This window comes from Corvus hawaiiensis, chromosome Z (assembly GCF_020740725.1).
Source record: "Corvus hawaiiensis isolate bCorHaw1 chromosome Z, bCorHaw1.pri.cur, whole genome shotgun sequence".
Lineage (NCBI taxonomy): Eukaryota > Metazoa > Chordata > Aves > Passeriformes > Corvidae > Corvus > Corvus hawaiiensis.
Window position 1 is genome coordinate 71,514,184 of NC_063255.1, and position 24,329 is coordinate 71,538,512.

Below are 24,329 nucleotides of genomic sequence, written 5' to 3' on the forward strand. Positions count from 1 at the left end.
AGTGGGGTCCTGGATCCCAGACTGTGCTTCTGTTCCCGCTGTCAGCACATCTCTGTGTTTGAGTGCACTGTTCAGCTGGGTTGAAATCCTGTGGCCTGTTTGTCTTTCCCTTTAACTGCCTTCTGTCATCTTGTAACTCCTCTGTAATCTTACCTGCAGAGCTCTGCAACCCCTCTCACTCCCTGGACTAGAATAGAAACAGATCACCTTGAAGTAACTCCTCAGGTGAAAAATCCAGTTCAAAACCACCCCTTTCTTTTTGAAAGCTCTACAGGGTTTCTAGAGTTTACCTCTGAGAAAGAGCCCTAAATTGTCTGTGCACCATCACTTCCTGTTTTCTTTTTTAGCCTTCTTCCTTCCTTTCCTCCTTTGCAGACTGTCCAAGCCATTCACATTTCTTCCTCATGTTTCCTGCCATCTGTATCTTGCTAACTTCCCCTCTTCTTGCAAGCTGCATTGTATGCCGTCTTTGGTTTAGGTGCTCATTCTACTTGTTATCAGACCTGTACCCCTCAATATTGGAAATTCCTCCAGAGCCTAATTCCTGCAGCCCAGGCTACCTCCAGTCTTGGTCTCTCTCATAAATTCTTCCATATTAGTGAGAAACAAGTCAAGGAATGTTTCTCCTCTGGTCTGTCTTCATCATCTGGGCTAGAAACTTACCCTCAATGCTCTCCTGTATTTACCTGGACTGCTTGCAGTTGGCTGTGCTGTTTTCCCAGCAAACATCCATGTGGCTGAAGTCTTCTGTCACGATCATGGCCTGCAAATGTGATTCTTCCTGCAGCTGAAGAAAGAGCTCTTCACCAGCCTTCTCTCCTTGATCAGGTAATGTGTAATAGACACCAACCACAAGGTTTCTGTTGTTGGCTTAGTCTATAATTTCCATCCATAAGCTCTTGACCTGCATGTTGCTGTTCTTCAAAGACAGCTTTGTGCAATCAATCTCATTTTTGGCATGGAGGAAAATTCCCCCAACTCTTTTTTTGCCTGTCTCTTTTGGATAGTTTGTAGCCATCAGTCACAGCACTCCAGTTCATCCCAGCAAATTTCTGTGGTAGCAATCAGGTCATGGTTATGTCTCATAAAGATACTGGTACCAGCTGGGTTTTTAATCTCTTGCATGAGTTCAATGCAAGGTCACAAATATGTGAGCCTTTGGAGGCTGTTACAACAACATGCAACTAATAGTACCTTTGTGTTTTCTTTAAGAAGTTACTCCATTTCTCTGTTGGATCTGTCAAGCCTGTGGGATCTGAAGTAGCTTAATTCCTCATTTTACTTCTTTTATGTCTTTATTTTAATTCCTTGTATTTATTTCCATGTTACATTTCTTTCTTTTATTTTCTGCTTCATCAATTTTCTCTGGTCTTGCTTTGGAGTGGAAGTGTTCAGTTGAAACTCTCACTGTGGGCAGTTTTTCATCTGTCTGAGTTCACCAGTTCTGGCTATTTCAGAACTGTGCACCCCTGGTTCCACTTTCAGCTTGGCACTTAGTGCACTGCTTATTTGCCAGGCTTGGAGCCCCAGGATGTGGTGCTGCTTTGGCCGTAGGGCTTCCCTTGAATTCTCATACTCCACGTCTAAAATAATCTGCCACTGGCTTTGTATGTGGTGTCATTTCCCCTCAGAATACATTTCTGGTGCATCAGTGTTCTGACTCACCTTTCCAGGCTTGAATTCGCTGATCATCAGATTGACTTTTTATGTTGTGGAAAATTGTGTGCTCTATATCTGATACCGGAGACTCAATCATTATCACACGCTAAAAAAAAAACGAAAAAAAGAAAGAAGGAGAAAACAAAACACAAAAAACCTCACACCTCCCAAAAAACCCTTTTTCAATCTAGTAACTACAGTGTGCAAAAAGCTGAGAGTCTTCCATTTTGAATAAACAGTCTGGTTCTGCTCCAAGCACATTGAAAGTATTTTATTTCTGCGGCTTTTAACATCTTCGCTTGAATTTAATTGAAAGGTAGATATTCAAACTTGTAGGGACAGCATGTAAGATCAGTTGTTAAATGTTTAACTATTTCCAAGATGCTACCTTCTTTTTGTATTTTTAAAGATATAAAAAGTCCTGTATTCTTCAGTTTGTTTAAAGAATTGCAAGGTTGTATTGCACAAAAACTAAGTGTTGCAACAACATAATTCTTCTGAACATGAAGAAGAATGTTGTAGTTTTTGAGCTTTTTCCGCCAGAGATAGTTTACCCTTTTAAAATTAAAATAATGAGAATGAAATACTGTCTCACAGGAGAAGGGAACTGGCTATAACTTGTTGACATGATGATACGATTTGTTATTTGTGCCCTATTTTGCAAAGCACTGAATTTTCCTAACTTTGGGGGGTTTGTTTTTTTGGTGGCACTAGCTATGCCTACTAAGTGATCCTTGGAACTCTTCTTTTTTCTGGAGTTTTTTTGTTTTTTTTTTTTTAAAACCTCCCCTGGTTGGGAATTACTGCTTTACAGTTTGAATCCTGAAAACTGTATTAATACTGTAGTGATGCTGCTTGGCTTTCTGCATAAACACTTTGGTGTAGTCTCACAAAATTCCATTTGTTCTTACTTGAACAGAATAGGAATGAAAGTGGGGCTTGCTGGGGCTGACAGAATTTGTCCAATACAGGGCTTCCTTAAGTAGATTTTTAGTTGTTAAAGATCAAGAAAATGTATTTATATTGTAACCTTCCAATAAGATACAGCTGTTGCCACTGAAAAAAATACACTGCTATTGTTGGTAGGCTCATTCTTGCTCAGAAAGCCAAGGCAAAGACTACAACAAAATCAAGTTTCCTCTTTGGTTGCCCAGCTGCTCTTCTACCTTGAAAATCTATTATTTTCTTTCCAGTTGCTTTTTGTTGAAACAGATGTAATGAGGTTTTGTGGGACACTGAGAGTATACAAAGAGAACCTTCTTTACTCTGAGGCTTGACTGATTATGGAGTGGGGCTCAATTAATGAAGTGTAGAACAGCTGGCAAGGACTAGTGGATAAGGCTCCTTGTCTTGTGTTACAAGGAGACAAGTGGGCTGACAGTCATCTGTGTGTAACCTTCAGATGTACAGACCTGGTATCAAAGATTTGAACCAGTGTTCAGGAGCCTTGAAATGCCCCTGACTTTTGCTATTGCGTCATTGAAATCCAGTGCAAACTAACCCAAAGAAAGTCTGGCACTAGTCAGAACCAAGGGAGCACAAGGGTTCCTCATAAGCTTGTGCCACATTCCTCACAATGCAATGTAAAAAATAATTGAAAATGAAAGTTCTCTTCCTTAGGTTTGAAGTAAACTCTTTCAGATGGCTTTGGGTGGAGAGAGAGGAGCATATTTTGTTGAGAATATGATGTATTTGGCATGGATGTAATTCACTCCTAAAGCATATTTCCAGGTACCTTATCTTTCTCTTTGAACTTGGAATAGCATCATTCCTGAAAAGGCCTATTGTGTTTTAGTAAATATAAGACTGTTGCCATAAGAGACACATTTGAAAGCAGCAACATCAGGGTTGTTTATTTCATAAAATGAATATATGCAGCTGTAAGAATCCTTTTCCACATTTTCTTTTTAATAGGACAGTCTCTCCGTGGTGATGCACTAACGTGAGCACATCTGAATTGATACTGTGAATGCAGTAGGTATCCTGTTCTGAAAAATGCCAAAGATGGGAAAAGAAAAACAACCCTGGCTGAGTAATTTCAGTTTTATTTTATCTGCATGTTTTTACAATCCATTCTCTTTCCCTTGGTTTTTTGTTTTTTTGTTTTTTTTTTTTTTTTTTTTTTTTCTTGGTTTTTTTTTTGTGTCACTGAATGCTTCAGGATATTCAAAATGGAAAACAGGAATATATGTTAGTTATGTGCAGTCCTTTGGTCAAGGTGGTACACACAGCTGAGATGCATAATTATTTAGACAAGAGAAGTAATATCACTATGTGGAGAATAAGTCTTCACTCTATAGGTTAGTAAGCAGAATATGTATTTACAGATCTTTATTGTCCTAAAATTCCACATAACTGTAATTTTTTCCAGTCTTAAGCCTCTCTGTAGATAGACAATTACCTTGCTCTGAGTCATGTATCATAAATAATTATGGACGAAACAACTAATGATAGTTATTAATGAGTAAGTATGAGGATTTAATGATGTCTTGAGGCCAAAATGTAAAGGGCATGATTTTAATTTATACTGGAGTTGCTTTGCCCTCCTGAGGCAAAAGAAAAGGCTCTCAAGAGGACGTAAAGGAGAATTAGGTAAGAAATAGGAAGGTGGATTGTAGTCTAGCTAGTTTCTTCAACTACCTTTAAATCACAGTAAAAACAAGTCCTTTTTTCAGTTGTGAAGCACAATTGTCTTCAGCTTACCAGACAGCAGCCCTTGAAAATATGTCAAGGAAGTCAATGAAATTTAATGTGATGGTGAGAATTACATTTTCCAAGGCAAGTCAGGCATTTTATGTCATGTTTTCTAATTGACAAGAACCAAGGGCTACAATTTTAGTGTTGTAAGTGGTACTGATTAATGATAGTTAGGACCTGGTCATTCTTTCATAGCTCTGTGTTAGGAACACCTAAAGAGGAAATAAATTCCTAATAGGGAATAAAAATCACTGGTCAAAGTATTTCTTTATTGTATGTTGAGTACTATGACCTGCTAATATGGAACATCATCTCTGTCAATGGGTAGAAGAGTTTCCCTGTGGATGAGTGGAATTCCCTGCTCTTACTAAAAGCAGAAATACAAAAAAGCTTTTCTAACACTGCTTTAATGCTGCAGTAGGAGGATGTCAGCTGCAGAAACACTGACACATATTTTAAAATGCTATTTGCATATCCCAGACATCCTTTTTTAAGGTGGTAACTTGCTTTGGTAGTCAAGAAAGATGTTCTTGTCAGCAATACTGTAAATAATTTCCCGTTAAGCTATTTTAGTGAAATGAAATGGAGCCTGCATAGAACTTGTTCTGTACATGCCTTTGTTTTCTTTATTGTTTTAACTCCCTGAATCACAATTCATGTAAGCAAGAAGAAAGTTTTGCTGTAGAGATTAAGAATGGGATATAGTTCTCATTATTTACATTAAAGCTCCATGAGACTGTGAGACTTCTTCTGACAGTATGAAAGATGACTTAATGGGCCAACCCAAAGCAACTCAAGAATCACACACAAAACCAGCAGAGCCTGACTAAAGAGTTTGCTCATGAATTGTGAGCTTTTGGAAAATAAATAAATAGGAGCATTTAAACAGAAGTGATACAAGAGAACAGGGGATCCTCAGCAGTGTTTGTCACCTGCAGATAGCCACAGTCCTCCTTCAGTTATCTTTCTCCCTGTGAGACAGCAAGTGTCATTCTTGGAGCTTTTGGAATAAATGTCTAGTTCACCAGGGTTTTTGGTGAAGAAATGCCCTTCAGATCCTTTCACTTAATGCAGTTTTCTTCTGAAAGTGGCCAGCAAGAAGGGGAGAAATGGGAGCAGAAATAGTGTGGTCTTTCAAGTGAATCTAAACAACCTACAGTATCAACCAAAACCAAATTCAGTTGTGAGTATAGGGAAGGAAGCAAAAAAAAAGGAGAGTGTGGCACAAAATTGCTTTTGGCAGCTCTGTCCCAAAGCAGAAATCATGGAAGCTCCTGAGGCACTGCTGTCTGGCCCACTGCACTCCTCTAGCTCTTCAGGAAATGTGGACCCTGATCACTACAACACATTCAGAATCTCTTGGTCTAAATCTTACATGACCTGTGAGACAGTTTCTTTCTGATTGAGAGGAATAGTTTGCATTTATTTGGTGTCAAGGACTCAGAAAGGATGCCTGTGTGCCCTGTGGGTTATTAAGGGCCTGTTCCTGAGACACCTGTGACCTTGCAGAAGGGTCTTTGTCTTATATTATCACTTCAAACTGTGTCACTGTATACTCTCCTGCTCTGAATCAGTTACCATGTCTAACTGAAGAAAAGAAGCATCAGTTAATTTGTTGGAAAATTAATTTCTGTTCTGTTACTGAAAATGGTTTGATGAATGACAGTAATCAGAGGCATATTATTGCTGGTACAGTCTGTGTGTGTTAGTGGGGAAGTATCTGAAGGTAGCATTTTCTCCTTCCATATATTACAGAGGGAAGGTGTGTCTCTCTGTGTGCATAATTCAAGCACAGAGCACCAAGAGCAACCTCTGGGTGTTTCATTTTCAGAATAAGTACATATTCAAATTTTAACTTAAATTTGGAACAAGTATAGATGATTTTGACTACTGTTTAGGGTTTGTACTTGGGATGCCAGTACTTCTAGAAAGCGTTCATCTTCTGTCCTTTGTTATGCATGACATCATGCATCTGAGAGAGATGACTAAATTTTTTCCCATCCACCTGCTGCATTTTGAAGTTATCAACAAGACAGAATAATTAGCTAACTTGCATTAATGTACTGGTTGTGCTGTGAATTAGAGCACAATGGAGAGTGCAAGGTGGCCTCAAGTCCTCTACAGTACCAGAAAAACAGATGCACTCAGGGAATGTACTGCAATGCAGGGCAGCAGCTTGTCAGAAAGACTTTAGACAATATTGCCTTAAAAAAAAAAAGAAAAAAGAAAGAGAAAAGAAAGGGAGGAGCATGTCGGGTCTGATCCAGATTTTCATAGGTTTTTTGCATAGTTTCAACATTTTCTGGATAATCATCTGAATACTAAGAGATGATACCACAGGGCTAGATTGAAGTACAGTATCTGAATAAAGTGTTTCGGGGTTTTTTTACATAATTACCTGCCTTCAAAACTGAGATCACAGCTATGTACAACATACGGTGGAATTTCTAGTTCACTTTAAAGCTCAGGAGATCAGTTAGAAATTCTTTCAGGCTTTTCATTATCCAAGTAGAAAATACATCAAATATTGATGAACTTCTTGAAACATTGTGATCTGTCATTACATCATTTTAATGAAAAAAACCCTACTCTGAAAATAAATGTATATATTTATGTTGGCTACAGTTAAAACTGTTCTCGTGCTGCTTTTTGCTATCATTCTTACTAACAAATACTATTTATGTCTTCCTGTATCACATAAATTAAGCTTTGATGAAGGTCTAATTCTTCAAAATTCTTGCTGCTCTTTCCATGCATAAAATTCAAATATATTTGCAGTTCCCAAATGCAAAACTCCATTGCTGTTATATGACACACAATCCTCATTCAGAGGCAAACTACTTTTTTTCTTTCCTTCAGTGAAAAAGGAGTGAGAGAGCAAAAAAGTAGCTGAGCCTTTGTCTGTTTCCTTAAGTAAGTGAGTCTCTTGTCCTCTGTATGTGTGACAATTTGACATATGAGGTGATGACTAATTTTGCAAAACTTCAAGAGTATGACTTAGAATGGCAGAACTGGCTGAAAGATGTTGTGAAAGTTCAGTTTGAAATTCTAAAATACATATTCATTGCAAAGATGCTTACATGCCTGCAAGCATTTGCATTTCTTTCTCTGCTACTTAAAAAGCTAGTGGAGGATAGATAGTACTAGATGCTCAAGTGTTAATCTTTCAGCCTTTAAATGTCTTCGTCATGAGCTTGTTATGTTTTCTTAATTGTGATCACTATCCTTTTTTTTTCTGAGCATCTATCTAATATAACTGGGCAATGATTTCTAGTTCAAAGTAGGGAAGCAGAAGAGGATTGAGGGCTGTCCCTCAGTAACTAAATACAGACTGCAGTGTGCAAGGGAAAATAAAAAACCTGGTTCTTTTCCAGAAATTTTAATAACAACATCCTTTTCAGGCAATATTCCCACTGAAATCAGTGTACTAAATTAATAATAAATAGATATAAATTTTTCTCCACAACTGTATTATGCAATGCAGAAGCACATAAGTTCTTCTAAGAGCTTTTATTTGCTATTACCTCAAGGCGTATGCCATTTGTTTTCTTTAGCTATTTATAAAACTTTAGTTTGTGGCTTTCATAATTTTGACCCAGTATATTCTAGAGCACTTGATAAAGCAATAGGGATCATTGTAAGAAATGAAAAAAAGAGAAAAGAAAGAAAAGAAGAACATTACATTTCCTAAATGCTTGTATAAAATAGTGTGGGATTACACAAAGCACTATGTAAGAACTGTGCAGCAGGAGTATATGGTCTATGGGAGACAGAAATACCAGCAAAATAAACGTATTTTAGGTACAAATGGGCAGTCTTTGCTTGCCATCTGTCTCAGCATGATCAGATTACAGAGTGGTAGAGTGATCACTGCAGAGCTTTCATGAGGGTTGTGAAGGAGGATGAGGCAGAGTCTTTATGGAGTTTGATAGGTAGCATTGCAGTGACACTTTCTGCAAGAAGGCATCTTGGTGCTGGGGACAGGAGGCTCTCTGGCACTTCACACTGTTGCACTGTACATGTATTTGCTGCACGTTTTCTGGCAAAACATTGGATTTCAGAAGTCATATTGTAGCCATAAATGTGTTGTTAAGTGTGCTAAGTCCTGCAGAGAGCCTTCAACAAATTAGAGAGATGAGCAATCACCAGCCATAGGGAGCTCAACAAAGTAAAGTGACGGGTTCTGCACCTGGGATGGGGCAACCATGGATGTATGGACAAACTGGGGAATAGAAGGCTGGAGAGCAGCACTGTGGAAAGGGACCTGGGGGTCCTGGCTGATGGCAAATTGGACATCAGTCAGCAGTGCCCTGGCAGCCAGGAGGGCCAAGCATGTCCTGGGGGGCATCAGGCACAGCATCGCCAGCTGAGTAAGGGAGGGGATTGTCCCGCTCTGCTCTGCACTGGGGAGGCCTCACCTCCAGTGCTGGGGGCAGTTTGGGGCACCACAATATAAAAAAAGCATAAAGCTGTCAGAGAGTGTCCAAAGGAGGCCATGAAGATGGTGAAGGGCCTCGAGGGGAAGCCGTATGAGGAGTGGCTGAGGGCACTTGGTCTGCTCAGCCTGGTGAAAAGGAGACTGAGAGGAGACCTCACTGCAGTTACAACTTCCTTGTGAGGGGAAGAGGAGGGGCAGGCAGTGATCTCTGCTCTGTGCTGACCAGTGACAGGGCTTGAGTAAATGGCCTAAAGTTGAGTCAGAGGATGTTAAGGCTAAGTATCAGGAAAACATTCTTCACCCAGAGTGTGTCTGGGCATTGGAACAGGCTGTCCAAGGCAGTGGTCACAGCACCAGGCTGGCAGAGTGCAAGAAGCGTTTGGACAATGCTCTCATTGTGTGACTCTTGGGGATGGTGTTGTGCAGGGCCAGGAGCTGGATTTGATGATCCTCGTGGGTCTCTTCAGCTCAGGATATTCTGTGATTCTATGATTTAATGAATCAATGATTCTGTGTTTCTCCTTTAAGCCTGTTTTAGGGCATACTTTTTTAAGGTGAGCTGCCTGAGTTGTGACTCCTGGTTTAGTGCCCCTTTTAGTGCCTCTTTTCTTTGGTGTCTGGAAGCAGCTGGTTTGTGCCTAGGTGTCCTCAGAGGTGGCCTCTATTGCTGCATGTAGTCAGCAGGAACTTAGTGTGCACCATTGTGGGACAATACACTCATAACAGGTAATCACAATATACCACTTCTGTACTGTCCAAAAATCATGCCCCAAATGTGTTTGAGAATCACTGAACTAACACTGATTGGAGGAGACGAGGAAGGATTTACAGAGCACAGTGTGGGAGACCATATGTTCCTGGGTGCAGCCACAGGATCATGATCCATGAGCAGGACATTCACCAGGGCCTTTGCAGCCTTCTGTCTGTGCTGCTGCTCTGCCAAGTGCTGCCTGTGCTACAGTGCTCTCCAGGTTCATTTGGAGGTGGCTCATGTGGAGCAACAGGCCTTTGCATTATTCCCAAATGGACAGAAGGAAGAAGGAGACGTTGCTTCCTGATGCTCAAGAAGGAATTTGGGCCAACAGACACTTGTAGAACCTCCTGTCAAGAAAACTTGTGGCCTACTAAGAGTTTTAAAAGTCAAAAAATGTATTTTTTATTTCAGTGCTATGTTGTAATATCTGGAAGGATGCAAAACCCATATTGTTTTAGAAGTCATTAAATAGATGGGTTAGTGTTTATCATGTATTTAAAAATGAGTACAATTCTATAATTTCAGCAATGTGATTTCAGAGTAACTAAATGCAATCTAGTACATTTTTACATCTCTCCATGTGTGTACAGAGGAGAGAGCAGTAAAACATTGACATTAAGATGAGAGGGTGGAAACTGGTGTTTCATTCAATTAAATACATACTTTTTAGGGGGATGGGTAAAGTGGTGTTCTCCAGCTGTGCATCTGTCAGGTCTGCCAGGAATGGGTACAGTTTGGGTGGTCTCTACTTTGTTTTTGTGAAGGGATTTTGTTCTGTGTTACTGCTGCTGCCAGTTAGTATCATGTATGGAGATAATGTAACATCAGAACAAAACCTGAAAGATGAAGAAAGTGTTGCTGTCAGTTGTGCACTTAAAATATCTTTGGAACCAAAATATTTTTCTGTTTGGGCCTTCTTTTGCTGTAAGTGTGTTTTCACACATTTTTTTTCAGAAAAGGAAATTTGAGATTAAAAGTTGTGATGCAGTTTTTCCCAGAGCTGAACATAGTTATGGGTTGCTTTAGCCCAGGCTCATGCAGATGTCCTTTTTTATTTTTCAGTGCCAAAATTCAACAGTTCATTTAAAAGTTGGTTGTCCTTTCTGCATCCATGGACTTTTAGCTCCACCATTCACCTTCTCCTAACATCCCAGAGAAAAGTAAAAGGCTATGACAGTGCTTGCTAGGGGGAAATACCAAGAAGGTTAGGGGGAAAAGAAATCTCAAACAGTAGCACAATTTCTCCTTGGCATGAGGTAATTTAGAAATAGTTTGTGGAATTGAAAAGCATGATTGGATACAAGTGTATCACGTGCATTGGTATGTATTATTATTTTTCATGTGACTGTAATGTTCTGTTCATTCCATCTATGCCCATTTTTTCTGCATATTTGGAAGTGTTTTCCCACATAAAATGAAATAGTTGTAAATAGAATGCAGATGAGAATACAAACTTTTCATTGTTTGGTTACTGGAACTTGATTGTTGACATTGGTCTGGTTGGTTTTAAAAGAAGAATTTAGATAGATTGTTCTTATTTTTGTAATGAAATTTTTAAAAATTTGAACCAGATCCATGCATGTTTTAACTGCATTGCTTTCAGTCTGCTTTTCCACAGTTTGCTTTGGCATATTAATTTCAGGCAGTGTACTGGGTTTTCATACACGAGACAAATAGGACTCTGCAGATGTAGGAGAGAAATAATACTGTCCTTACCAGAAACAGTCCTGTGGTAAGCATCATCAAGAAAAGGAGGAAGCCACTCTGCTAAAACCTGGAAAATGTTTTTGCTGCAAGCAATGAAAATGAAAGATAGAGAGCACATACCTATTACATCTCTTGTAAAAGTGGCAGAAAGTTAAATGCTTTCTGATAACCTTTTGGTCATTATCATGTTTCTGAGCACTCAGACGTATATGGGGTGAAAACCTTTCTTTTTTGAGAGCAGGAAAAATGAAACACACAAGAGGGGAGGAACATGGGTGTATTACTTGTCTTTCACTGTCCTCTAACCTTCTCATATTTCCACTACACTATTCAGTGCATCAATTGTCAATATTGGATTTCCTTAAAAGGTCACTGAAAATGCATTCTGGATTTGAAAAGTAGGTTGTATTAGCTTTGGATGGCTCTATTATATTTTTTTTTTCAGAAATGGTAAGGAGGAGAAAAATATAATCTTCCTGTTAATCATCATGTGAAATATATTATGCTCAGCTGTGGATAAGTGGGCAGTCATCAGCCCAGTGCTACCAAAAAAGGAGAGAGGAATGCATTGATTTAATCTGTTGGTCTGGAACTATTATTTTGGATTTTTCCATCTCTTTTGCTATTTATTATTTTTGATTTTTCTTGAGTCAAGAACTGATTTCTTCCTCCATTATTCCTGTGTTGTGTCCAGTCATGAGATTTTTAAGAGGCCTCATGTTTTCTCAACTTTTCCTCTATCCCAACTAGCTACCTCCACTCTCATCTCTTACACTCTGTTTTTCTCTCCCAGCAGCTGCTTTCCCACAACAACACATTTCTCTCCGAACAGCTCTCAGAAGAGCTGCCCCTTTAGCCTGTTCCTGGGGGAAGGAGGAGAGGAGGGGTTGGATGCAGCTGCCCAGGGAGTGTTGCAGCACCCTGTGCCTGTCTGTTCCCCTCTATTCTGCTCCGTTCTGCTCCTGTAAAGCAGAAGGGAGAGGCACAGGCAATGCTGCCTGCACCAGCAGCAACTGGGGTTTCTGCCCAAAAAAGAGACACCTGCAGATCTTGTTAAATTTCTGGGAATGGATTGGTTGGACAGGTGACTCTTTAAATATTTCTTGCTCTGAAAATTATGTTGTAACTGTGGTGTTTCAGTGGAGTGTTAAATCACTTTGCAGTAAGAGATTTCTGAATTTAAATGTCAAATCAAATGGCTCAATCCACTGAGTGGCAGATGTATTTTAGTCAGCAGCGCTTTTATGGAAAAACACTTTTAAGATTGCTCTTCCTGTCAAAGCTCCCAGCCTGGATGTGGGTGAGGGAACCAGATCCCTTTGGCTTAGAAAAGGGTTTTTGTGAGGCTTCAGGAGCAAGGGTGGCCCAGGCCAGGTGTGGGGGTGAGCCCCTCAATGCCTCCCCTAGCCAGAGAGCCAGTGAGTAGTGAACAACAAAAACTCCCCTTCAGGGCTAAAGAAAGGATGACATTCATTGTGCCAGGGGCAGCAGCTTAATCCTTGCCAGGGGACCTTGTGGAAGCATGAGCTGCAGCATGTGGCCCAGCTTCTGCCTGCCATTAATCAGCCTCTTGGTGCTTCCTCCCCTTGTTGGATGCTTTTTGCACTTCTCCTCTGGGATGCTGGGCTGCCCCCAGGGTGGAGAGTGGCAGCTTCCAGAGAGCATCCAGCATCCAGCTGTTGGGAGCCTGGGTGCCTGCCAGTCAGGCAGTTCTTTTGGCTCTGAAGTGGAGGAAATCAAGGAGAGAAGAGAAAAGAAAAAAAAAAAACTAGCAAAACCAAACATAAATATTTCAGGGGAAAAAGTGCAGACATGTCTAAGATGAAAATCCAGGCAGCTTTAATTATCACTGTAGTTATTTATTTATTTATTTATTTATGGTCTTGCTCATTAGAGCACTGATCCATCACAGCTCCCATCTCAGCACCAGGCACTGACAGGGCTGTTGGTGGGGGGCTGCAGGTTAGGGGGTGCAAGCTCATCTGCACCAACCCCCCCATGACAAATCAGGGGAAGGGACCTGCTGAGGTGCATCAGCACCTCTGTTTGGTGAAACTCTTCAGGAACGTACTCATGGGGTTTATGTGATAAATGTTTTCAATATTGACAAATGTAGCGCAAGGCATTTTTTTCCTCTGTGGGAAAAAAAAGGATTTTCTTCCAATTTTCTATGCTTTTGTGCATCTTTCCTATTAGGTGCTCCTAGAAAAATTGACATGAATTAATTAGCTTTCAGTAAAACAATAATTTGTATATTTGTAATATGTACATAAAGTGCTGTTTGGCAATAAGGAATGCCTTTTAAGCAGCAGCATTTTGAAAGGGGAGGGACCAGCTGTAACCCATCTTTTCTTCCTCGTGGTGGTGGTCATGACATGCGGGTTTGCCTTTCTGATCTTGGCAACACCTCTGGGGTAGATGGACCATCATCCATATTATCAGCTGTCAGACCTGCCACATCCAAAGCCTCACACCTGTTGAGTAGAGGCACCTGAGCAGGTGAGGCAGATATCTGGAGACGGTTCACTTGCCACCCTGAGCATAGACTTGGCTCCATTGTCTCCTTTACTGTAAGTTACTGCCTTCTCTCTGGTTGGGGGTGGGTCTGCAGGGGGTGGGATACAGGATCTTGATTTTTTTTTCTCACAGATATTCCTATTTCTGTCTCAGGAAGGAAAGAGCATGGTTCCAGCAGCTCTTTCTCAGACTCCCTGATGTTCCTTAACCTGTCCACTTCCCTGCAAAGCTCTGCCATCGTCTACTTGGTCACACACCTCACAGAGGTGTCCTCACTCTGCCAGGTCCTGTGGACTAGGAGTGCAATACATCAGCAACAACAAAACCAGCCATGCCTGAAAACAGTGACAAAGGACAGCCTCTCACTGCTGAGGTCATCCTGCTCTGAAGTCAACACTCAGTACTGTGTCTCACCAACTTATTAATAGAAAATTATTGGCAGAGGAGGTTTCATAAAGCATATTACAGCTCAAACCACCATAATAAAGATTTTGAACAATATCAATGGGCCACAAAATAAAAACCCGGACACAGGTTCCTTCCCCAACACATGGACATACATACACACGCTAAACACATCTCAGTGTTAGTGGGCCTTGTATTGAAATGACAAAATGCTGTGTTATTTCTGCTTTAAGATTCAATACAGGTCAAGTGACTTGCTGATTTCAGGCAGTCTCAGGTTTCCACATAACTGTAAACCATCCTGCTTTTAAAAACAAAACTAATCTAGGAACCTTGGAGTGCTTTTTTTTTCCTGTTTTTTTTTTTCTTCTTTTTTTTCATTACAGTTTCATAACAGCTGCTGGAAAATAAACACTTCTCCCCTCTCAAAACTGAAGCTGGTGCTTAATGCTGCTGTCTAACAATAATTTAACCTTAAAAAACCATCAACACTTTCTGCTGTAATTTCAGAGACTTTAACATGATCGTCTGATCTCCAAGGACAGAAAGAGTGATTACTATTCAAGGAAAAAAGTCCACTCCTATTTCAATTAAAAAGATGCTGTGTTTGTGCTGGAAGTGACTTCAAAGTTTGAATTAAAGATGGAATTATTTCCCTTAATCAAAACTGTGAAACATTTATGTTATTAGTGTGAATACCTAAAAGGGACAAAAATAAATTTTTCACTTGTTCCAAAACATTGCTGAGGACTGGAGTGTGTTTTGTTTCCGTTATGACTTTTGGTTATTTACAGTATGTAACTCACAGATGCTGTAACATGAGTTGTGCTTTAACGACACCTCTTAATCTCACCACCAGCTGGGAATTTCTACTTATTTTCTTTTTTAAACTTAATTTTGCAGAGGACTCTAGCTCTTGTCATTGTTTTTTCCTTTCAACGAGACACTTTGACACAATATCTGACATAACATTGGGGTTTTGAGATCCTGAATATTTAGAGATTCTATCTGGGCCGGAGGGTCTAGAGATGGTTTGGTGGCAGGTGCTGCAGGGGCAGCCCCACCAGGCCTCCAAGGAGCGCTCAGGAGTGACAGCTTTTCTGCCTCATCTATCAAGCTCCTTAGCAGCTACCGCAGTTCACTTTTCTCCACATGAGAGTCTTCAGTCAGAAGTTGCTCCGTGCAATGACATGAGCTGTCACACAAACCTGGGCTCTGACTCAGATGGTGTCTGTGTCCCTGCAGTGGTGAGTCAGGCACGTGTCACCTCAGCTCTTTCCTTGTTTCCTTGTTCCTCTTTCCTGCCTTCTTCATTGCTCTTGCCAATGACCTACCCCAGCCCTGAGCTTTTGGCAGCTCCCACTATTCCACTGGACACCTGCAAATTCCAGAGAAGCATCCTCTGTGCAGGAGGGAGTGAGGGAAAACTCTGTGCTGCACATACCACCGGTCCAGCACAGCATGGGAAATACTACATTTCTTACCATGATCTTGAAAACTACCGGCACTAACACCCTTACCTAGCAATTGCAAGCCTAGTAGAAGGGTTCAAATCCTTTCCTTTTACCAGTGATTTGCATGCTGTAGGAAGGTCAAGGGAAAAGACTTCGGAGAAACTGTCATTCTGGTTTTAAACAGAGGAGGACTGAGTCATGGGAGAAACCATTCCTCCAAGTCTATACACTGAATTGTGACAGAATCAGAATTAAAATATCCTGCTTTTATTCTTCTCAAGTGTTGCTGCTGCCTTTCATCTGCATCTTTTCTACTTTCTGCACTGTTGCAGATTTTCTTGACTTTGTGTTTCTTGGTGTTCTTCAAACCAAAGATGCAAAACTGCTTCATCCCTTCACTTACTACCTCCACTTCTTTCAGGTTCTTTATCTTCCACCTCATATTAATTGACTCATTCCCTTTCCAGAGTTTAGCACTATCAAAACTAATCGTTATTGTACTGCTCCCTGTACAATAATAATTGTACACCCCAGTGTTTTGGGCTGAAATTGTGACATTAATAATTGCATATCTGTACTGATGAGAAAACTAAAATACTTGAAAAGCTGAAGTAAGGTCATTAACTTTTAAATAGATCTCCATTTCATCCTAGCCCAGATTTTTGAAGAAACCATGAAGTCTCGCTAGATCGTATTTTTTTCAGGCTGCTCAGAGAACTTGTGAGTAAGAATGCCTGTGAAAACGCTTTTGAGGGTGCTGGACTCTGATGGTCACTTTGTAAGCACCACCTCCTAAAGGCACAGGAACGAGCAATTCCAGATAGAAGTCAAGCAGGTGAGGCAGAAGGCTGGCTTGGCTGAGCAGGGATCTTCTTCTGGAGCTAATGCAAGAAAAAGGAGATGTGTGGCCAAAGTCAGGTGGCATGGGAGGCAAACAGAGATACTGGTGTAAGGGAGAAAATTCATGCAGCCAAAAAACTGGAGTTGATGCTGGCCAGAACTGTGGGGGACAATGAAAAAAGTTTACTTAGATCATTAGTAGTAAAAGGCAGTGCAGAGATAACATTGGCCCATTGCAGGATTAGAATGGTCACCTCCCAAACAGGGCAGAGACAAGGCAGAGGTGTTTAATGCTTTCCTTGCCTTTGTCTTCAGTGCTGCTGATGGCTAAGGGGGTCCCAGTGCCCTGAGCTGGAGGACCATGACTGTGAGAGTGATAAACTCCCAGCTGACCCTGAGCCTGTGCAGGTTCTGTTGCTCCAGCTGGATCTCTACAAATCTATGGGGCATGATGGGATTCATCTGAGAACACTCGAAGAGCTGCTGATGTCATCATGAGCCTCTCTCAATGATTTTTGAACATTCTTGGGAATCCAGAGAAGTCTCAGTTGAGAGGAAGCTGGTGAGCATTATCACAGTTTTCAAGAAGGGCAAGAAGGATGACCTGGAAAATTGCAGGCTTGTCAGTCACACCTTTAGTGGTGTCACTGGTAAAATTATAGAGAAAATTATTTTTGAAGGTATTGAAAAACACCTGAAGGACAATGCAGCCATTGGTCGCAGCCAGCACGGCTTCATGAGAGGAAAGTTCTGGTTGTCAAACCTAATTTTGTTTTGTGACAAGGTATCCCACCTACTAGATCAAGGGAACCAGTCAATGTAGCTTTTGGCATTTCAGCAAAGACTTCAAAACTTACTGGATCCCTCTGGACAACACCCAGCCCACAGCTGGATAAACAGGTCCTGTGATGTGTGAGCAGCTGGCTCACGGTCAGGCACAAAGGGTTATAGTGAATGGGGTGACATCAGACTGGTGACCTGTCACTAGCAGGGTTCCAGAGGGCTCCATCCTCGGCCCTGCGCTCTCAACATCTTCATAAACCACTTGGACACAGGACTCAAACGTACATTAAGTAAATTTGCTGATGACTCTAAATGGGGAGATGCTGAAAAGAGGCTGGAAAACAGCACCAGGGAAGGAGACCTGGGGGTCCTGGCTGATGGCAAGTTGGATATGAGTCAGCAGTGCCTGGCAGCCAGGAGGGCCAAGCATGTCCTGGGGGGCATCAGGCACAGCATCACCAGCCGGGAAAGGGAGGGGATTGTCCCGCTCTGCTCTGCACTGGGGAGGCCTCACCTCCAGTGCTGGGGGCAGTTTGGGGCACCACAATATAAAAAAAGCATAAAGCTGTCAGAGAGTGTCCAAAGGAGGCCATGAAGATGGTGAAGGGCCTCGAGGGGAAGCCGTATGAGGAGTGGCTGAGGGCACTTGGTCTGCTCAGCCTGGTGAAAAGGAGACTGAGAGGAGACCTCACTGCAGTTACAACTTCCTTGTGAGGGGAAGAGGAGGGGCAGGCAGTGATCTCTGCTCTGTGCTGACCAGTGACAGGGCTTGAGTAAATGGCCTAAAGTTGAGTCAGAGGATGTTAAGGCTAAGTATCAGGAAAACATTCTTCACCCAGAGTGTGTCTGGGCATTGGAACAGGCTGTCCAAGGCAGTGGTCACAGCACCAGGCTGGCAGAGTGCAAGAAGCGTTTGGACAATGCTCTCATTGTGTGACTCTTGGGGATGGTGTTGTGCAGGGCCAGGAGCTGGATTTGATGATCCTCGTGGGTCTCTTCAGCTCAGGATATTTTATGATTGCATGATTTTTTTTTTTCTACATTTTCTTTTCCAAGCTGAAGGTGCTCTTGTTCAAATGCTTTTGGGCTGCTTTGTAGTTTGTTTTTTTTTTAACATGCTTTTAAATTATTTTAAAGAAACAAAAATGCAGGGATACTGCTTAAAGGGTAGTTTGGATCTCTTGACCAGGTAATGAAATTTTGTAAGGCGTAATGCTGGCGTTTACACTGTTAATATAGGACACCACATCCTCTCTAAAGCTTTCTGCTCATGTCAGTCCTAGGTGGCACAGAAGAAAATTGCAGGCCCAGAAACACATTACCCAAGGACTTTTAAATTCAGAGCAGAGCAATTGTTGAAATATTGAGAGGTAATGTAATGTGATTTGTGTTCAAAACTTGTGCCTTATCAGCCTCTGTATGCCTTGTTCCACTAATGTTCTTGTCTAAAATCACACAGTGCTCTAAATGACCCTAGTGGGCATGGCAATGAGTCCTAAAGCTGTACCTCATGGTGCTTGCTAGTTTACATTTTAATCAAGTGTGAGGAATATGTGACCTACAACTAACTAAACATATTGTTTCTCACAGGTCCAGCTGACTCAGTGAAATGTATCTGCATATCTCAGGATGCCAGACTTGAGACTTGGGTCTTCGTTTGAAAGACAGGTGTCTGCTAAGGAAGGCACGAGCCTCCCCTGGAATGGAAAATGTAACCCCTTCCCTCTGAATTATTATAATTTTGAAATTAAGGGGCTTTCAGGCAAAGACATGAGAAATAGGAATAATAGTTCTTTACTAGTATATGTAACAAGGCAAAAATACAGAAACACTGGCTTAACCCTGACAGAATCAGGATACAACCTGACACCCTGCTGGGCAGGGTGGTGGTAGCAGTCTGATTAAATGGTGGCTGCCGTCCTCTTGAAGTGATGGATATGGCTCTGTCAAAGCAGTGATCCTGTAGAAGGATCTGGTCCTCCTCTGAAGGTCCAGTGGTGGTTATGTAGCTCTTGTCCTCTGGAAATCCAGTAGGTTAGGGCTGAGTGTGGTGTTCCAAACCTCAGATTATATCCAGGTAGGAATGCTTGGTTCCTCCCCCTGGAGGAACATCTCACAATGGGACGATGTAATTTAATGAGCCATGCACTGAGGCTAGATGGCCCATTAACAGAAGATGTCCCTCCCAAGGGAGTTAGCAGGGATGTGTCATGGGAGAGATAAAGAACACTGCCCCACCTGGTTTTAACAGATGGTGATAGAATACATATTTTTTGTTACATGTCACATTGTAACCCAAGACATTTGAAATACAAGTTATTGATTATTGCTTTGGAAAAAGTAGCCAGAGTGGATTAATGAGACATCATATAACTTCGAAACTAAATGGTGGGTGTATAAATGACAATTTTCAGCTGAGATGTTGGCAGCTTACTAGAAATAGCTTTGAGATAAGATAAAGTGTGTAGAAGATACATATCTGAATTTATTTCTAATGCTGTCCTTCAGCCTAAGAACAACATACTGGTTCCAGGAAGAAGGGCTTATTTTATCAGAAGTAAAACAGTAAATTCATCTTGCACTTTGTTTTGTAAGGTAGCTTCGGGGTCTTTTTGACATTATGGATCCTCTTGTCCAAGCCCTGTAATTTCCTTGCCTTGAACAATGTATGAGCCATCTGCTGCAGTGACAGCATCCCTTTATCTTTTGGGTAGTCATGATGAGATTGGTGCTGGTACTGAACAGGGAAATCTGTGAGTTTTCTTAATTCTTTGGTTTGATGTAAGGAATAGAAGCAGAAGGTGTAACAAGCGTGATGGAATCCTACAATGGCAGTGAACAATCCTGCATCTTTGTCTGATTTCCTCTTCTCCACCCCAAACCAAAACCAAAACTGAAACCGAAACTAAACATAGCTTTCACCGAAGTTGACCTAAACTTAGGCCTTGGTGACAAATATTATTGTCCTCTACTTTATACAGCTCACAATGCTATAAGAAGCTTTTCTTTTCATGAACTGACTGGCACACTCACTACATAGTTTTAAGTCCTGGAGTATGTATACAGAGGTTGTTTTCCATGGCAAAGCAGCACTAATCCCTTCATATAGTGGAATTTTGTATTTTCCCCAGCATTCCAGTCCGCATCAAAATTTTATCAAAAAGTTCATTGATTGAAGTTAAACTACACCCAGGCAGCTGTGATGCTGTTAGTCATTGCAGGCTCCCTGGGGGTGATGTTCAGCACAGAAATCCTTCTGTACAGCCTCCCTGTGCAGTGATCTCCAACAGACCCCCTGTTTGCTCTGACAAATGACAGACTAGCCTTCATTTGAGAACAAGTTGATAAAAGCAATTTTTAAGACGCAAAAAAAATGAGCTTCTGGGTTATTTGATACCATGAATTCCTAAACTGATGTAGCAAACCCTAGACTACAAACAGCGCTTGAAATCCTAGTTCAACATTTCAGACCTGTTGTTGGATGATGCAAATGCAGGAAAGAGTCTGCTTTACTATTCCTTTTCAACCTAGGATCAATGGAAAACAAAAGCAGAGGACATCTATTACAGTCAGAGAAACCAGTACTACTTTTGGAGGAGGAGGAAAAATTGTGCAACAATTTTTCTCTAAACACCCTGTGCAGCACATTTGTTGTATATCTGGATCAAAGAATGGTGCGAAGAGACAGGAGAGCATCTCTATTCATTAACCAGTCTTGCCCTCAGAAAAATGGTTAGTTACTTACTCCTGTCTTAGCCATATCTCCTAAAAATGCAGCTACAACTTTTGAAACAGGATATTGACCTCTAGCATGATTAAAACATGCTGCACTTCCTTAATACTTTTGTCGTGCTGTAACAGTAGTGCTGATGTGGCTAGAGCAAGAGACAGCAAAGACACAGGACTGCAAAACCTCATAGAAACAGTGCTGCATGTCCTTGCAAGGTACAGCTCCACTTCAGAGAGGTACTATGGACATTGAAATGGTAGTATCACTGTATTAAACACAGATAATATTTATTATTGGATAAAGTTAAGAGGCTGTGCTTCTGGGCCTGCAATTTACCTCTTCCAACCCTCTTAACTTCCCCTGTCTCCTCTTGGTTTAGTCCTTTGCCATATCCAAAACAGGAAGTTCTTCCAAGTGATCTAATGGTATATTATGCTTTCTGATCTTCCTTTTTAATTTGCACTTTAAAATCTTAATGTTCCTTAATCCTCCATAGGATTGCTCATTTTGCTGCAGAGCAAAAATTTAAGCTGGCTGTAAACATAGTTGGAATGCTGCTTCTTACACAGGAAACAACTGGCAGAGAGATTCAGTTTAAGTCAGAACGTGAGCTGCAGTTGGGAGCACATGTGCTCCTTGATTAACTTTGTAAGAAAGGCAGTTGGTTTTTCCAGAGTGCTCCTGTGTATTTCTGAGGAAGAATTGCTACCTCTGTCTGCAGTTTACAGCAGAGTGAGAGATGAATGTTGTTTTTGGAACACTATGTTGGTTACCAAGGACTGCACCTCTGGTTGTTTGGTTTGGCTTTCAAGCAAGCAGATTTTACTTTAGAGATACTTCTGTGTATACTACAGGACAATCTGTTCTGTCCCTGGTGGAAGGTGGAAATGTGGAAAGGGCAGGAAAGAGAACATTGGGGGATAACTGGCAAATATCTTTGTAAACCAGAATGGAAACAGCTTGATGCACCAAGTATTATTGATGATTTTCCAAAATAAGGACATGAGAACGAAATTGTTCTGGGTCGCCAGAATTGCCCTAAGGATGCTGCAGGAGCAGGGATAGGCAAAATATGCTCTGAAAAATTTGTGGTGGGCTGAGGAAAACAGCTGGGGTTGATCCAAAAATAGCAGGGGATGTTTTTTCTTCTTTCAAATATAGAGAGAAAAAAATCAACTGCTCTGTTCCTTCTTCACATAAAACAGACCTTTAGCAGGTCAGTTAGACTGTATTTACTGTAGCACTGATTTCCAGCCTTTGCTTCCTGGAATTACTGTATCATGTTCTTGAAAGGATCATCCCAAAAAACTAACCAAGATGGCACGAAATTTATTTCAGCTGACTTATGCTAGGAATTAGACAACTTTTAATGTATGTAGCTTTCCCTTTTTTTTTTTTTTAATGTGTGGAATATTGTTTTCTTCCTATTTCAACACCCAGTGCTAATGCTTCACTATTCTGGATATTGTTTGCACATAGCTGGAGCCTTCTCAGTGAGAATATAAGTAGTGCTGGAGCAAACAAGGTGTTGAGGGTCCCAGGCAGAACACTGACATGGGAGAAATTAATGTAAAAACAGTGTTAAGAGCACACAATTTCAATGTCTTTTCTATAACCAGGGCAACCCTACCACTCACTTTTAAGTGTATCACTGCTATTTACCAGGGGCACAGAACATCTGGCAGCCACCTTATTTCACGTGTAAAAATGAACTTTACAATTCAAGTGTGTTTTGTTTTGGTTTGTTTTTCTCCTTTTGAATTTCATCTACGACTGTGCAGCGTTGTCAGGTCCTTCTCCTTGGTCACTCAAACCTTTCTCAAAGACTTACTGGCTTGAAACGTTCTTTGCTCCCTCACTGCCTAAAAGTGTCTCACAGTCTTTCCTGAAAATCTGTTAGTGATAAAGCTGTTTAATTCAACAGTTCCTGGAGGCTTTGGGACCCTGTGTCAGGCACTGGATACATTTAAATTTCAGTGGGGATGTTCAGTTCAGTTCAGTTCAGTTCAATATTAACTAGATTTGCCCCGTGCTACAGTAGCTGGACTGCAAATTTTGCCTGCAATATACCTGCATAACAGTGACTACAGTGAAGTTTTTCTCCCTCTTTCCCCACCTGAATTTGGCTGGTTGTTTCCTTCACTTGTTTTTTTCCCTAGCTCTTTGAACTTTCCTTTTTATTTCTGCCCTCCATATTTTACTTGCTCTGCCTTCAGTGTTCCCTTTGCTTTCTCCTTGATTAGACTTAGTCTCTGTTACGAGGCTCACTTCTCTTCTCTGAGAAAGGGGGGAAGAGGATTTGGGACTGTAGAAAGGGCGTTTGGTTTGCCTGGTTCTGCACATGCAGCATTCTCCTTTTCCCAGCAGTGGTGAGCAAATCCAGAGCTGTAGTAGCTCCTCTCCCTGTTGCTCTTCTCCCTGTTGTGTGGCCATAGGGTGGCTGATATGGGGACCTGTTTTTTGCAATTCCCAAATCATACAGAAACACTTCCTTCAGTGTGCCCAGAAAAGGCTGTAAGAGCAGGAACGTGGCTTGAATTGGAGAGAGAAGTGACAGATCTCTTAGGGCAGGCTTTTATTTAGTTCCTGCTTTCTTTTCCCTCCCAACAGAAATGCAGAAATTCTAGCCTTTTTAACCCAAAGAGAAAAAAAGCAATTAGAAGGTGTGAATCTAATTATTGCCTTGGTTTAGAGTGAGTTTCTACAGGGAATGGAACTAACCTGGCAGGAATTGGGATTATATGATTTGCATAGGACAAAACCATTGCTGCTTTGATTTTTGGAGGAGCTGACAGCATGCTTTTCTAGAGTACATGTGCTTCTCCAGTTTTGTATATTGACCTTTCAGATTAGTCAACAGTGACTCGTGATACTTTCACCTTGAAGAGGTGGCATTTTATGCAGAACACTTTTTTTTTTTTTTTCTGAATTGCTTGTCAATTATGGCCACAGACTGAGCAGAGGTTGGGTAAAAACAATAATTTAATACATTCCAGACAATTTGTATTTTACAGTGCAAGAAACTAGAATTTCCACGTTCATTCCCCTCTCTTTCTTGCTTGTTTTAGCTCTTAAATTGCCTCTTGCATGCTACAGCAAATGTCCAAGTAAAACCAGAGCTCCACATTTGTTAGCAGACAGGTCTGTAGATGTTGCTTTACAGGCAGTGTTGCAGAAGGACCTTTAAGTGTAGCTGGGAAAGGTGGTTGTGCAGCATCCTGGAGTTTGGAGGAGATTTTCTTTCTCTCAAGGCTTTTGAAGCATGGCATGTAATGATAGCAAACATCGAGGCTTTTGCATGTTTCATCATGTTCTTCTTTCAAAACTTAGATGCTCTTTCAAAAA

The 24,329-nt window shown here is 41.2% G+C and overlaps 1 protein-coding gene across 4 annotated transcripts in view; it reads left to right on the top strand.

Moving 5' to 3' along the window:
- The window catches only part of PJA2 (praja ring finger ubiquitin ligase 2), a 49,908-nt gene extending 34,988 nt beyond the window's left edge, over nucleotides 1-14,920 (top strand). For 3 of the 4 annotated variants that reach the window (XM_048291449.1, XM_048291452.1, XM_048291451.1), the window contains exons 10-12: nucleotides 702-828; nucleotides 3,574-3,691; nucleotides 13,926-14,920. The gene's annotated coding sequence lies outside the window, so the exon portion shown is untranslated. The remainder of the gene's footprint in view (nucleotides 1-701; nucleotides 829-3,573; nucleotides 3,692-13,925) is intronic. The other variant, XM_048291450.1, reaches the window with a different exon arrangement.
- Nucleotides 14,921-24,329: the final 9,409 nt, after the last annotated feature.